We start from the raw sequence: 12,625 nt of genomic DNA, 5'->3' as shown, positions 1-12,625 counted from the left end.
AAAGCATGTTTCAAGGTTGTATGAAAAGTTATTGATCTCATTGCATTGAATTGGGCTTTACACAGTATGTAAGTAAATTGTTATTTAATAAAATAGTCATTTCTCCATGAAACTGATTCTATCCTGTTCTAAGGGAAGGGTGGGGCAGGGAAGGGTGGGATGGGGAATATAGAAAGAACTTAACAATTACAACCAGTAATGAGCCAAACCTGGATGGAGTCTGGCACTCATGGCGTACTTCTGCTTCAAACTAGGTTGTAGGCCAGTTATGGTCAATACCACAGTATGATAAACAAGTGTTCTGGATGTCAGTGAAAGTACTTTGTGTGATTTACTTTTAGTGACTAGCTTGTTACTGTTGTACATGCACAGAAGAGGTTTTTTTTTTAGTATTATCCAGCTTTACCTGTCAGATGCTGGTTTTGCTCATCTAGTATGTATATTAGATGAACACTGTATAATTAAGCATTGTATGTACGGAAGTTTGTAAATACACCTTATAAATAGCCGAATCAACTACCTTAAGGTTCCAAGTCAGCTACATTAATGTTTATTCATTCAGCTACAACTGAGCCATGGACACCATGGTCAATGCCAAGAAGTACAAAAGCTACCAATTCATTTGGTTGTGGATCAGTGGAACAATGTTCTCTGGAGTGATGGAGTTCCTTCCAATACCTTAAAGATGATTTTGACTGGTGTGTACATTGCAAAGCTAAGCACGCAACATCAGCATGTCTTCATTAAAATTTGTATTTCCTTCAAGTCCTCACAGTAGTGTTGCAGTATCTAATCTAAAAACTTCCCAGAAGATTAGAAGATGTTAAAATTACATCATTAAATGCAGACAAACATTTTATTATAAAAGTTATTTATACCCTTAATTTCAGACCAAATCTTGGATGAACAGTTATTTCTCAAACTTTTGGCCACATAGTATATCTCAGCCTAAAATCACTTTAAGCATAAGACTCACACATTTATGCAAAAGCTGATATGTAGTTATTGTGGGCTTTTTAAATATTAAATAATTTCTCTGAAACATGAATGTAATGTTGCAGTGAGGAATACTTTACCATTTTATAAATGTCAACAAGGTGTATTCCAAGTTATATTAGAATATATTTATGTAACACCACTAGGACACACATGTCGCCCATCCTCTTCTTTTTTCATGATCAGTCTGGGTACTACATGCTAAAATCACATATTAGAATGTTTCTCCTCATGTTTGATCAGTCAGATGTGTGAGTGTGTCAGTCCAGTGACTTTTCTTTTAAAGTGTTCAGAAAATGTTGTGTTCAATCATATATAAACATTTTCTTGTACATTTAAAACTTCAAGATGTCATCCATCATGTAACCATGCAGACTGACAAGACTAGTCAACTAAAGGTTCAGTACATAATTCCCATCAGAAGTTTGCCTAATGTTTTTAGTGAGCTAAGCTTCCTATTTTTCTGATGATAAATTTAAACAAAAAGCACAGAAATATTGTAGCATGTTCTGTAACGACATCTATGTACAGTGAATTTTTAAAGTTGCCAAATTAAATAGATTAATGAGAATACAATTTCTGACATCAGTGCCCATGAGATCCCCCGCAGTCATTCAAGTTGACACTTGATCTGCCATCATAGTCCACAGCTCTGTTATATACTTAAAATAACCAAATTAAAGTTCTGTAAATTTTAAAATACTAAAATACTAATACTATACATATATTTTTTTAGTTTATTTTGTTGGGTTTTTTTGAGCACACAGAGTCCCAATAAGGTACAGCTGCTGGTCATGAAATTAGAATATCATGAAAAAGTTGATTTATTTCAGTAATTCCATTCAAAAAGTGTAACTAATGAAACTAATGAAAATTATCATGTAAAATATAAAAAATATTATAATAAAAATATAAAATATATAAAAACAATCTATTTAATATATTACCTATACAAATTATTATTCCATGATGCATACATTATAATCCTAATTTAATATATTTTGTGTTGTGCTTTAGCCTGTTATCAAAGTAAAAAATATAGCTGGGTTTTATACCTTTGACTCTGGTCAGTGATAACCCCATTCACAGTAGTCAGAGAATTCAGAGTTATCCTATTTTGTGCTAACAATAATTTTAAATAACTTTGAAGTGAACATTAATGTGTCACTTTCTCTTTCTGCAGGTAATGCTGAAAGCTACCGTAAGACCTTCCTTAATCTCTATGCACTACAGGTGGTGTTGTCATTACAACAGGTATATGTAGCTTGTAGCTAATGTGTGGGTATTTTGTAGAGTTGCAGTTACTTACTGTAGCTCATCCGTTGCTGCACAATTCATCACTCTACCTCTACCAACAGTGGAACCCAACATGGGTTCTCTATTCTCAGTGGAGCAGTGACACTTACAAGACAGTGTTGGAGGTGGTTTTGACAGTGTTGTTCATGATGTTGTTGACGATGGTGTTGATGATTTATGTTCAAGAAGGTGTTTTGTAGTAGTGTTCAGGATGTTTTTCGTGGTTATGTTGAAGGTGGTGTTTGTGGCGATGTTCATGGTAGTGTTTATGGTACTGATAGAAATGTATCAGTCATAGTGGCATTACTGAGGTTTTTACATACATCAGTGTCACTGCTGGGTTGAGAGTGTTCCTCAAATCAAGAACATCTGAAAAGTTGCAGCTGTTTGATCAGATTCTGGCGATCACAGACCATTACACATCAACAGATGAGCTATAGTCTCTAACTGTCCACCAGAAAAGTGGAGTTAAAAGGGGGCTTGTATAAAAGGCCCTTGGAATTAGAAAAGCCCTTTAACAGTCACAAAGCCACCTGTAAGCAGCAGCGCCATCTTGCAACAGTATGCAGGGAACAAGGGCGCTGTGTAGATGCATTTTTTAGGAAGGTAGTTTTTTTTTTGTGGCTCTACTATCATTTCTGATTCTGCCAGTTTTGCTGTCAAGAAATAAAATAAATAGCAGGAGCTCTTAGAATCCACTGTTAAAGACAAAGCAATTAAGTCTGACTCCACTCTCTCGCTGAGGATTATCGGTGGGCTGAAATTCTCATTCTGAAACAAGCCCAACAGGAGTCATTTCCTGATGACTATGAGAGACTAGCTACAGGGAAGCCAGTGTCATCAGGAAGCCGACTGCTCACTTTAGCGCCTGAGATTGATACATCCACTGGACTTATCAGAGTTGGGGGTAGGCTGCAACAAGCTGAAACCCTAGATGAGTACACAGTACATCCTGTTGTTTTAGACCCCATGCATCTTACTACTCACCTGCTCATAAAAGACTATGACCATCGACTACATCATCCAGGACCTGAGCGGGTTTTGCAGAGATACGGCGAAAATCTTGGATACTTCGTGGACGCAAAGCTGTCTGCTGTCACCAACATACCTGCCCAGAGTGTCAGCGCTGAAAGGCACAGCCGGCCATCCCTAGAATGGCTGACCTACCTGCTGCCCGCCTCCGCCTTCACAAACACCCTTTCCATTCAACAGGTATGGACTGTTTTGGACCACTATTGGTTAAGGTCGGGAGACGTACAGAATGGAGGCAACAGATGGGGCATCATTTTTAAGTGCTTAACAACAAGAGCAGTGCACTTGGATCTTCTGAGCAATATGGATGTGGATTCCTTTTTAATGGCTCTGAGGCGGTTCATATTTCGAAGGGGTAAACCAGTTGAGTTGTGGTCAGATCAGGGGACCAATTTCAAAGGAGGAGACCAAGATCTAAGAGAGACCGTTGCATATTTAGCCCCTAATCTGCAGAAGCAACTAGCCTGCCAGCAGATAAGTTTTCACTTTAACCCCCCAGCCGCCCCACATTTTGGTGAATTGTGGGAAAGGGAGATACGCTGAGTCAAGTCTGTACTCTACACAATGGTGGGTGCCCAAACAGTACCTGAGGAATTCCTATTAACAGTTCTTCTGGAGGTAGAGGCGATCCTGAATTCTAAGCCATTAGGCTATGTTTCAGCTGATATTGCAGATGCTGACTCCCAATAGCTTGCTCATGGGGCGGGCAAATGGATCCTTGCCACAGGTAGTATATCCTGAGACTGAGCTCCTAAATCGTAAACGCTGGAGACATTCACAAGTTCTAGCTGACCGATTCTGGGCCCGGTTTATTCGTGATTACCTTCCTAGCCTACAGATCAGACAGAAGTGTCACTCTTCCCCCACTAAAATATCAGAGGATGCAGTTGTCATGATAGTGGACCCACAGCACCCTCGAGCATTATGGCCCATTGGACGTGTCACTAGGGTTAGTCACAGTGCAGATGATCGAATCAGGTCGGCAGATGTGAACATCAAGGGGCAAATATATACGTGACCAGTGGTGCGAATGGTTGTCTTGCTTGCACTTCCAGCAGGAGAAGAATATATGTGCACTAGTTTAGATGACTCTTAAGCTAGTGATGTGATTGGAGCATTTCATTGGGAGCAAATGTGGTACACGTTTGGGGGCGGCTGTATAAAAGGCCCTTGAAATTAGAAAAGCCCTTTAACCGTCACAAAGCCACCTCCGCATTTGTTCCTAAAAGTCTGAACTTTTAAAAGGATTGCTATTGCTGGTTCATTGTGGGTTTATTTTCTTCATTTTAGTCTGTGACACAAAGTAAGCTATTATGCTCATTCTTTGATAATAGCTTAGTTCTAATTGTATGCTAGGTCTGTAGAAATGTAGCTTCAGTATCTATCTGTATTTCCTTTAATATTCATAGGTTTGGTAATATTTTCTAATATATTTTACAACATTGAGCTGTTCCATGTTAGTATTGATGGTGTAACTTGGTGAAAATTCGCTAAATCTGTGTTCTTAGTCGATTTCATTGGTGCATAATCAGTTACTGGGCGGCACGGTAGCGCAGCAGGTAGTGTCGCAGTCGCACAGCTCCAGGGGCCTGGAGGTTGTGGGTTCGATTCCCGCTCCGGGTGACTGTCTGTGAGGAGTTGGTGTGTTCTCCCCGTGTCTGCGTGGGTTTCCTCTGGGCGCTCTGGTTTCCTCCCACAGTCCAAAAACACACGATGCAGGTGGATTGGCGACTCAAAAGTGTGTGTGTGTGTGTTGCCCTGTGAAGGACTGGCGCCCCCTCCAGGGTGTATTCCCGCCTTGCGCCCAATGATACCAGGTTGGCTCTGGACCCACCGCGACCCTGAATTGGATAAGCGGTTACAGATAATGAATGAATGAATAATCAGTTACTGCTCAGAGACTGTTGCTAGTCTTTTTTTGTCCACATGGGAGCGCTAAAATCCCATTGTTTAAGCTGTGTAACCGTTAATGTGATAACATAGCTTGTGCTTTGGTATAATATTAATGGGTGTTGCGTGTATTAGCCTTGTTTATCTCACCATTTATATGCATATGTACAGTATGTGTATATATACACTTCTTCTACTAGTTAATACTGTACATGTATGTTGTTCATTTCAGACTCATCATTCTTCCGTAACATTGTCATTCAAGTCTACTGCTCAATATTCTATGATTCAGCTTCAATGTCAAACCAATCCATTTAATACAACAACATCCAGAATCCACACAGGAGTGTTTGCTGCTAAAATCTTACTGTATCAGCGCATTCAACAATCATCCTTCATTACAGGGTTCCTGATATAAATTGTGGGGAATGTATACAGTGTCTAAACAGTACTGAGAGATTTCTTACACAAACTTTAATATGTTTTGCATGAATATATTTATTTTTCAGATTCCTTGCTCTACCTGAAGAACATACTGACACATCAAGGTTTGTTGCACTATAAAACTGCAGTGACTGACGTTTATATATGTATTTACGTTTGTCATTTTTGTTTATATTGTAGGTTTAACTGAGGTTACAAAAAGTTAACAAGGCTAAATGTTACTAATCATGAAGTTATTGCTAGTCTAACGGTTATTGCTATTTGTTGTTGTAACATTTTGTAATGTATTGGTTAAGAGAACGTGTGTAAACAATCTTAATGTATGTTCTCTTCTCGCCCTCCAAATAATCCTGAGAGAGAAGCTCACCTTGCTGCTGGAGGGTTATGGTTTGACATTACTTCTCCAATATAGGACAAAGGTGTGGTTTTCTATTGCCTGATTTTCTTGGAAAAGTTAGCACACTATTTTTTTCCTTTACATACACATTCATAGTGAATGCAATTTCATATGACATAATCCTTATATTTAGTTGATAAACATGAACCTGTTAAAGGTATATTCTGAATCAAAAATTCACAAACATGTATTACCATTTTTATTTATCAACTTTCAACAGTTGATATATAATCTAATTTGTTTAAGCTCATTCAAAGTTATTTAGGGAGTGTTGGTGAAATGTAACTAGTCTATAGGTGAGGAACCTTGGGAGTAGGTCTGGGGCAGTATTACAGGGAGATTCTCTTTTTAGCCCTAAGTTAGGAACAGATTCCCAGTGGCCACAGCAGGTGCTGTGATAAATTTATAAATTTATTTTATAGGTATCATAATGATTTAACATCTTCAAGAAATTTTATACATGCATTTTACATCAATGTTAGTCACTGCCACAGACGCTCACAAGTAGAGTCTGATACTTTCCGTGCGTTACTCTACACTTCTGTGTACCGTTTTGTTCTTGCTATGCTACTTGTCCACCACGAATCTTGAAAACTGCAGAGCAGAGCGCGCACACACGCAAGTATCGGATCGATACCAAAATTGCCGGTATCGCCCACCTCTAATGTTAAGTAGTGAAAGGTACTAGACTCTCCCTAGAGACTCTGGAAAAGCGAGATTATATGAATATAATCTGTATTTGCAGGGAGATGTAAAATTATAAAGAAGGCATTTGCAAATGTAAATGTAGGTGGCAATGTTGCAATTGTGACTTTAATGTTGGAAATGTGACTGACCAGTTAACTGTATCCTAAATTATCAAATTATTTCTTAGGATGTTGCAGTAGTGAATGAAGATTTGAAGTAAATTTATCCTACAAATAATGCTTATTTTGGAAATGTTTTTGATTTTGTGTGAGTTGTAAGTTTAATAAAGACATTTTGCAAATTGGTCCTAAATATTTACTTTACTGAGTGAGTTACATTTAGATAAACATTAATAAGTGACTAATCAGCTTTTTTTTTTTAAATAAAAAGGTATTTTTGCTGAAGCCATGTCATGCCTGAATATGTCAAGATGTCAAGACCACCCAAAGAATGATCTAGGTTTTTATTTTACATGTTTGATTCTGTAATGTAATAACGTGTTTATTTAAATCAACCGTGATCACTGTAGTCAATCATAATTAAATAATTATTTAAAGTTTCATGTTTTACAAAATTGTGTCCAGCAACAGTAATATATCTTTGTGAAGTATTTTGGTATTTATGCTTTTCAGGACCCTCCTATGCATATTTATTGTTTTCTCTGCCAAACATCATGCCTGGTGCAAATAATCTAATCAAGATTACAAGTTACAATGAAAAATGAAAATACTACAATATGCTGAACATTGGCACTGCAGGATTAGGACTGAGAAACTGGTGTACCTAAATACATATTGTAATGTAATGTTAAGTGTATATATACACATGTAGATTAAATTCAATTTAATTTGGAATGCAGATCCAGGTAGGAGGAGAAATTGGTCTGAAATGCCGGTCTGCAGATCTGGGCCAGAGCTGGACTGGATCTGATCCAGATGAGGTGGCTGATCACGGATCTGGACAGTATTTGGATCGGAGGAGCACAGGAAATATGAAGATCTGGGCCACGTTCTGCCCAGATCAGTTCCGGGTCCGGAATCCAGATCCAAACCGGATCCAGTCCGTTGTGCAAGTGAACTTAGGACCGGACCCATTTTCAAGATTATCCAGACCGGATCTGGACCAGATCAGTTTTGCTACCTGGATGATTTTCTTGATCGTATGAATTTGTGAAATAAGCAGCAAACTTTATTTGGCATAATGATAACCTCAAATAAAACTGCCCTGCCACAAAGCGAGATGTTAAAGTTTAAAACAATACATTAAAACACAGAACATCACACTTACTTTAATAACTAAATCAGTCTATTGCCTCACTATACTTTTCCTTAAGTCAGCAAAAAACATAGAACAAATCTAAAATTTGCAGATTTGAATGCATTTCAGTAGAATAAAAAGGATATTTGTTTTCTTTTGCTTTTCTGTAGAGATTTTTAAGGCTTTTTGCTGCGGCTCCTCAGTCCGAGCGCTTCCCTATAAGGCAGTCATTTAAAATGTATGAATTATGGTAATGGTATATTAATTGCAAATGAACCTGCACACCTACCATTTATGCGAACATCTGATATTCACTAATGTACACAGGTTCTACTGAAAAACTGGTGTTTACTCAGCGCTCATGAATCTGGCGTAAAGTTTTCGGGAATGTCCATTTTTTCGTACATTACATGCAGTTTGCTCATGTTATTTATGAAGGTTTCATGAATGAGGCCCAATGTGTTTCGTATCTTCACAGTTTTGGATTTGCATATGATGTGTTTAAGCACTGATTAGCAGATGTAAACAATACGCTTCAAACTTTATACATTTAAGGGAATCAATGTTGAATGGTCCAGGTGTGAGAGAAATGAAACAATTGTTTGACTTATTAGTGGGGACCCATGGCCTAATGGTGAGAGATGAGAACTTAGGACTGAAAGGTCATTGGTTCAATTCCCACGACTTGAGCAAGGCACTGAACCCACAACTGCCCACAGCTTTGGGTGTGTGTTCACAGCCACTAGTGAATGCATTTTGCGTCCTCACAATGTAGGATTTGGACTTGATGTGTTTACCCCATTTCCAGACATGCTGGAACGCTGAGCAAAATGTAAATTAAACCAGAACGCATTGATGTGCAAATCAGTTAAACTCCATATTTAACTGAATAGTCAGAAGACAATAATTCAAAAGTATTTCAAGTTTCCTGGCAAAGAAAATATAAGACAATCCTCTGTTAGAAAGAGGTGGGGAAGCTCAAAGTGTTACAGCAGCAAAGGGACAGCTCATTACTCAGTAATAAAATAAGGTAACAAATGAAAAACTTAGCAATTACTATAAATATAAATAATAGGATTCAAGACAGGTACCAATTGTTATTCAGCTATTCACAGATGTTTATAACTCTGGAAATATTAAAGGTCGTATAAGTAAGTTATGTTGTGGCTTCATGTTACTAAATAAGGATTCAACAGACAATGTTGAATCCAATGAAACAACGATGGGATAAAGATTTGGACATTGAAATAACTAAGGATATATGGCTGGATGCCTGGAAAATGCAGTCACCCACTACCAACACTTTGACTGGATATATTTTTGCTGGAATAACTTGATTTGCATCTTCTTCACTCCTAAACATAAGTCTTAACAATCTGTTACTTAATTATGCTCCTGGAGGAAATGTAGAGCAGTTATGGTTGTTCATGCTCATGTTTTTGGTATACATCCATTCAGGACTTCTGGAAAGATGTGGCATCAATCATTTCAGGAACCTTTGGCATCAGTATAACTTTTATATCTCTCTACCTTGGTCAGGTTCCTGATGGGATAACAAATGATGATACTTAGATCTTAAAGAATTTATTAGCGGCAAACAAGAAAGCCATAATAAAAATTTTGGCTCCAGAAAAATTCTCTATAACAGATGACATATACCAGTGTGTGTGTATGGATTGAATGTTGTGTTGATTTTAAAGTATCCTTTCACCCCCACTCTCACCCCGCATTTATCTGTTTCATTGTAGCTTCTATTGGTGGCATTCACATGGCTGATCATACCATAGCTGCTGTTGCTATGGGTTGGTAGCCCATGGCAACCCAAGTAGGGTTGATTTCCCCTATGTCAGCTGTTTCTCCAAGCTGCCACAAAGTATTTTCTGTTTTCAGCTGCTCTGTTCACACCAGTCACTAGGTAACCTAGCTTTCCCTCTAGGGCCCATCCCACTCCCCCAGCCCATTAATAACTAAACCACACACTGCCTCACTTGCTCTTAACAGGGGTCATCAAGTAGGGACCTCCCCATATCAGTGTTTCGCAGGATTAAGTCTACAACACCTCCGGAATGCTCAACAAGCATCTCACCCAGCTCCAAGGTTGCTTGAAATATAGAATGATATATACAGGTTGTGAAGCAACATGCTGCAAATTAGAACAATGTCTTTTTCTGGAAAGGCTTGGTTTATTTATGTAAGACAAAGGTAATTCACATTCTGCATGGATTACAACAGCACGGATCCTTAGTAAAGTGTCTGGGAGCCATACTAGTTCAAACCTGTCATTCTCTGAAAACAACTGGTGCAGTCCAGACTGAATTTACTAGTGATTCTTGATTTATATTAATGTTGAAGTCTACATATGTTGTGGGTTCTCTCAGTCAGACTGCTGAATAATAATGTATTTGACCAGCTAAAAAAGGAGTCCTTTTATGTTACATATACTGTATGCATAATTAGCTATAAATATCAGAGGTACATATATTTGAATTTGGTATTTTAGAAAGCTGACCATTCACCTATACCTATTAATTTTCAAACTGCTCTAACTCAGTCATTTTTCAAGCTACGGACACGGGATTTCAGACGGTCGGACCCGGGCGCACCGGGTCCCATCACGTCCGTTTTCGGAATTTTTGCACTCATCCTTCCCTTTCTATCCCTCCTTCAAAATCCCTCCATTACTTTCAATCGGAGGCCCTTAGAGTGGGGTGATGTCATACACTGTAGGTTCACTGGCCAAAAGCCGTTTTTTCGCTTTTCAGCCGAACAAATCACCATAACTTCCTCATACTTTCACCTAGAAACTTCATTTAAATTTTAAATGGTAGAGAAACGTATCCTTTCTAGCACCTGTAAATGTGAACATTATTGAAAATACGGTTTTTGAGTTATGAATTTTTGTTCGGCACTAGGGACGGTTTCGGCTCCCATAGAGTTCAACGTATTTTTGGAGCAGCTCAGAGTGCGGTTTCTAAAATTTTCTCCTGTTTTTAACTCATCATAACATGCTCAATTCTCACTTAATCTGCATATTTTTTATACCCTATCGATCCCCAGACTCTCCTTGTCGCAACGGTATATACGGTTAAGTGATGTGGGGAAATCTTTCCGAGCTATAAGCATTTGTTCGGAGGGTGGGTACGCTCCCATAGGAACGCATTGAAATTATTTTTTTTCTTTTTCAATTTTCTGCCGAACATTTCACCATAACTTCCTTATACTTTGTTTAAACTTTAAACGATAGAGAAATTTCCCCTTTCCCAAACTTGTAAATTTCAGACCGTTTGAGAATACCGTTCTAGAGTTATGAATTTTTGTTTGACACTTGGGAGGGTTTTCCTCCCGTAGAGCTCAATGTATTTTAAGAGCGGGTCGGCACGGAGATTTTCAAAACTTTGCCTGTTTTTAACTCATAATTACACCATCAATTCTCGCTCAAAGTGCAAACATTTTTACACCATCTCGAGCACCAGACTCTCCTTGTCGCTACGGTATGCTTCGTTCATTTTTGGACCTGGAAAAGTTTTTGAGATATTTGAGGTTTTTTGGAGGGTCGCCCCCCTGGTCGAAATTCATTGAATCATGAGTCTGTCAGTTGTATTCTGTGAGCGTGCCTGTGAGAGAGATAGGGGGGAGGGGCAGAGGCAGAGAGTGAGGGGGAGAGGTGTGAAGGACACAGGCCATCTCTAACACTTTAAAGGTCATCTTTAAGGGGGACGTCTTAATTATCCAGGGTTTCTTAAGGTGGAATTTTTTTAGAATACCTCGTTCACAATATACTGGCTGTCTTTTCAACATTTTAATCTTTATTTCAAGTGGTCATTTTTAAAGGTGGACATCTCAATACAACTGTGGGTTTCTTAAGGTGGAATTTTTATTAAGCTGGTATTTAAAATGTATTGGCCATCTTTTTTTGCTTTTAAGAATCTTTTGGCCTGCGATGTGGACATCTCAATACAATTCTGAGTTTCTTAAGGAGGAATTGTTTTTAACGGTGGAATTCAAAATGTATCGTTTTCCATTCACGCCCTACTGAGCTCCATAGAGTCCAATGTAAACTGCTGTGGGAGAGTGCTCTCTTAACACCCCACTACCAACAGCTTAGCAGTCAACACCTTCACCATAGCGTTGCCTAGTGACCCACGCAGGTTTTCCGTACCGACGGCCTCGCTTTAATTGGAAAAGACGCGGATCAGGGGACGGGGGTTTCGGCGGCGCAACATCTCGCGTTTCATCCTGGAAATGCAGACCTCTAGTTACATTTTAAATTGTATCCCCACAATATTATGTAACAATGTAATTAGTATGTATGTAAATTAAGTATTTAGGTAATGCCCTCATTGTGTTATGAAAACCAAACTGTTTTGTGTTATGTAAATTAAGTTACTAGTAATGCTGCAATTATGTTAGGGAAATGAGCAAATTTCTGTGTTATACAAATTATGTGATGAGTCCCTAAATGTCTTGTGTGACCACCAAACACTGTGTGATCTAATATGTATTTATAACCTGTGCCGCAACAAAAAACTTTGATTAACCCTGATCCAAGCTGCAGGTCAGCATCTGTTAGAGGATGCCAACATTAAAAATCAGATAAGAGTGGGTAGACCATAGAATGATGCAACT

At 38.5% G+C, this 12,625-nt stretch overlaps 1 protein-coding gene across 1 annotated transcript in view; it reads right to left on the bottom strand.

Moving 5' to 3' along the window:
• LOC136697847 (myosin-7-like) overlaps window positions 1-12,625 on the bottom strand; it is a 182,147-nt gene that overhangs the window by 88,302 nt on the left and 81,220 nt on the right. The gene's annotated exons all lie outside the window — the stretch shown is intronic.

Source organism: Hoplias malabaricus, chromosome 5 (assembly GCF_029633855.1).
Source record: "Hoplias malabaricus isolate fHopMal1 chromosome 5, fHopMal1.hap1, whole genome shotgun sequence".
In the NCBI taxonomy this organism is placed as follows: domain Eukaryota; kingdom Metazoa; phylum Chordata; class Actinopteri; order Characiformes; family Erythrinidae; genus Hoplias; species Hoplias malabaricus.
The sequence above is the reverse complement of the archived record's forward strand: the minus strand, read 5'-3'. Positions and strand labels throughout refer to the sequence as shown.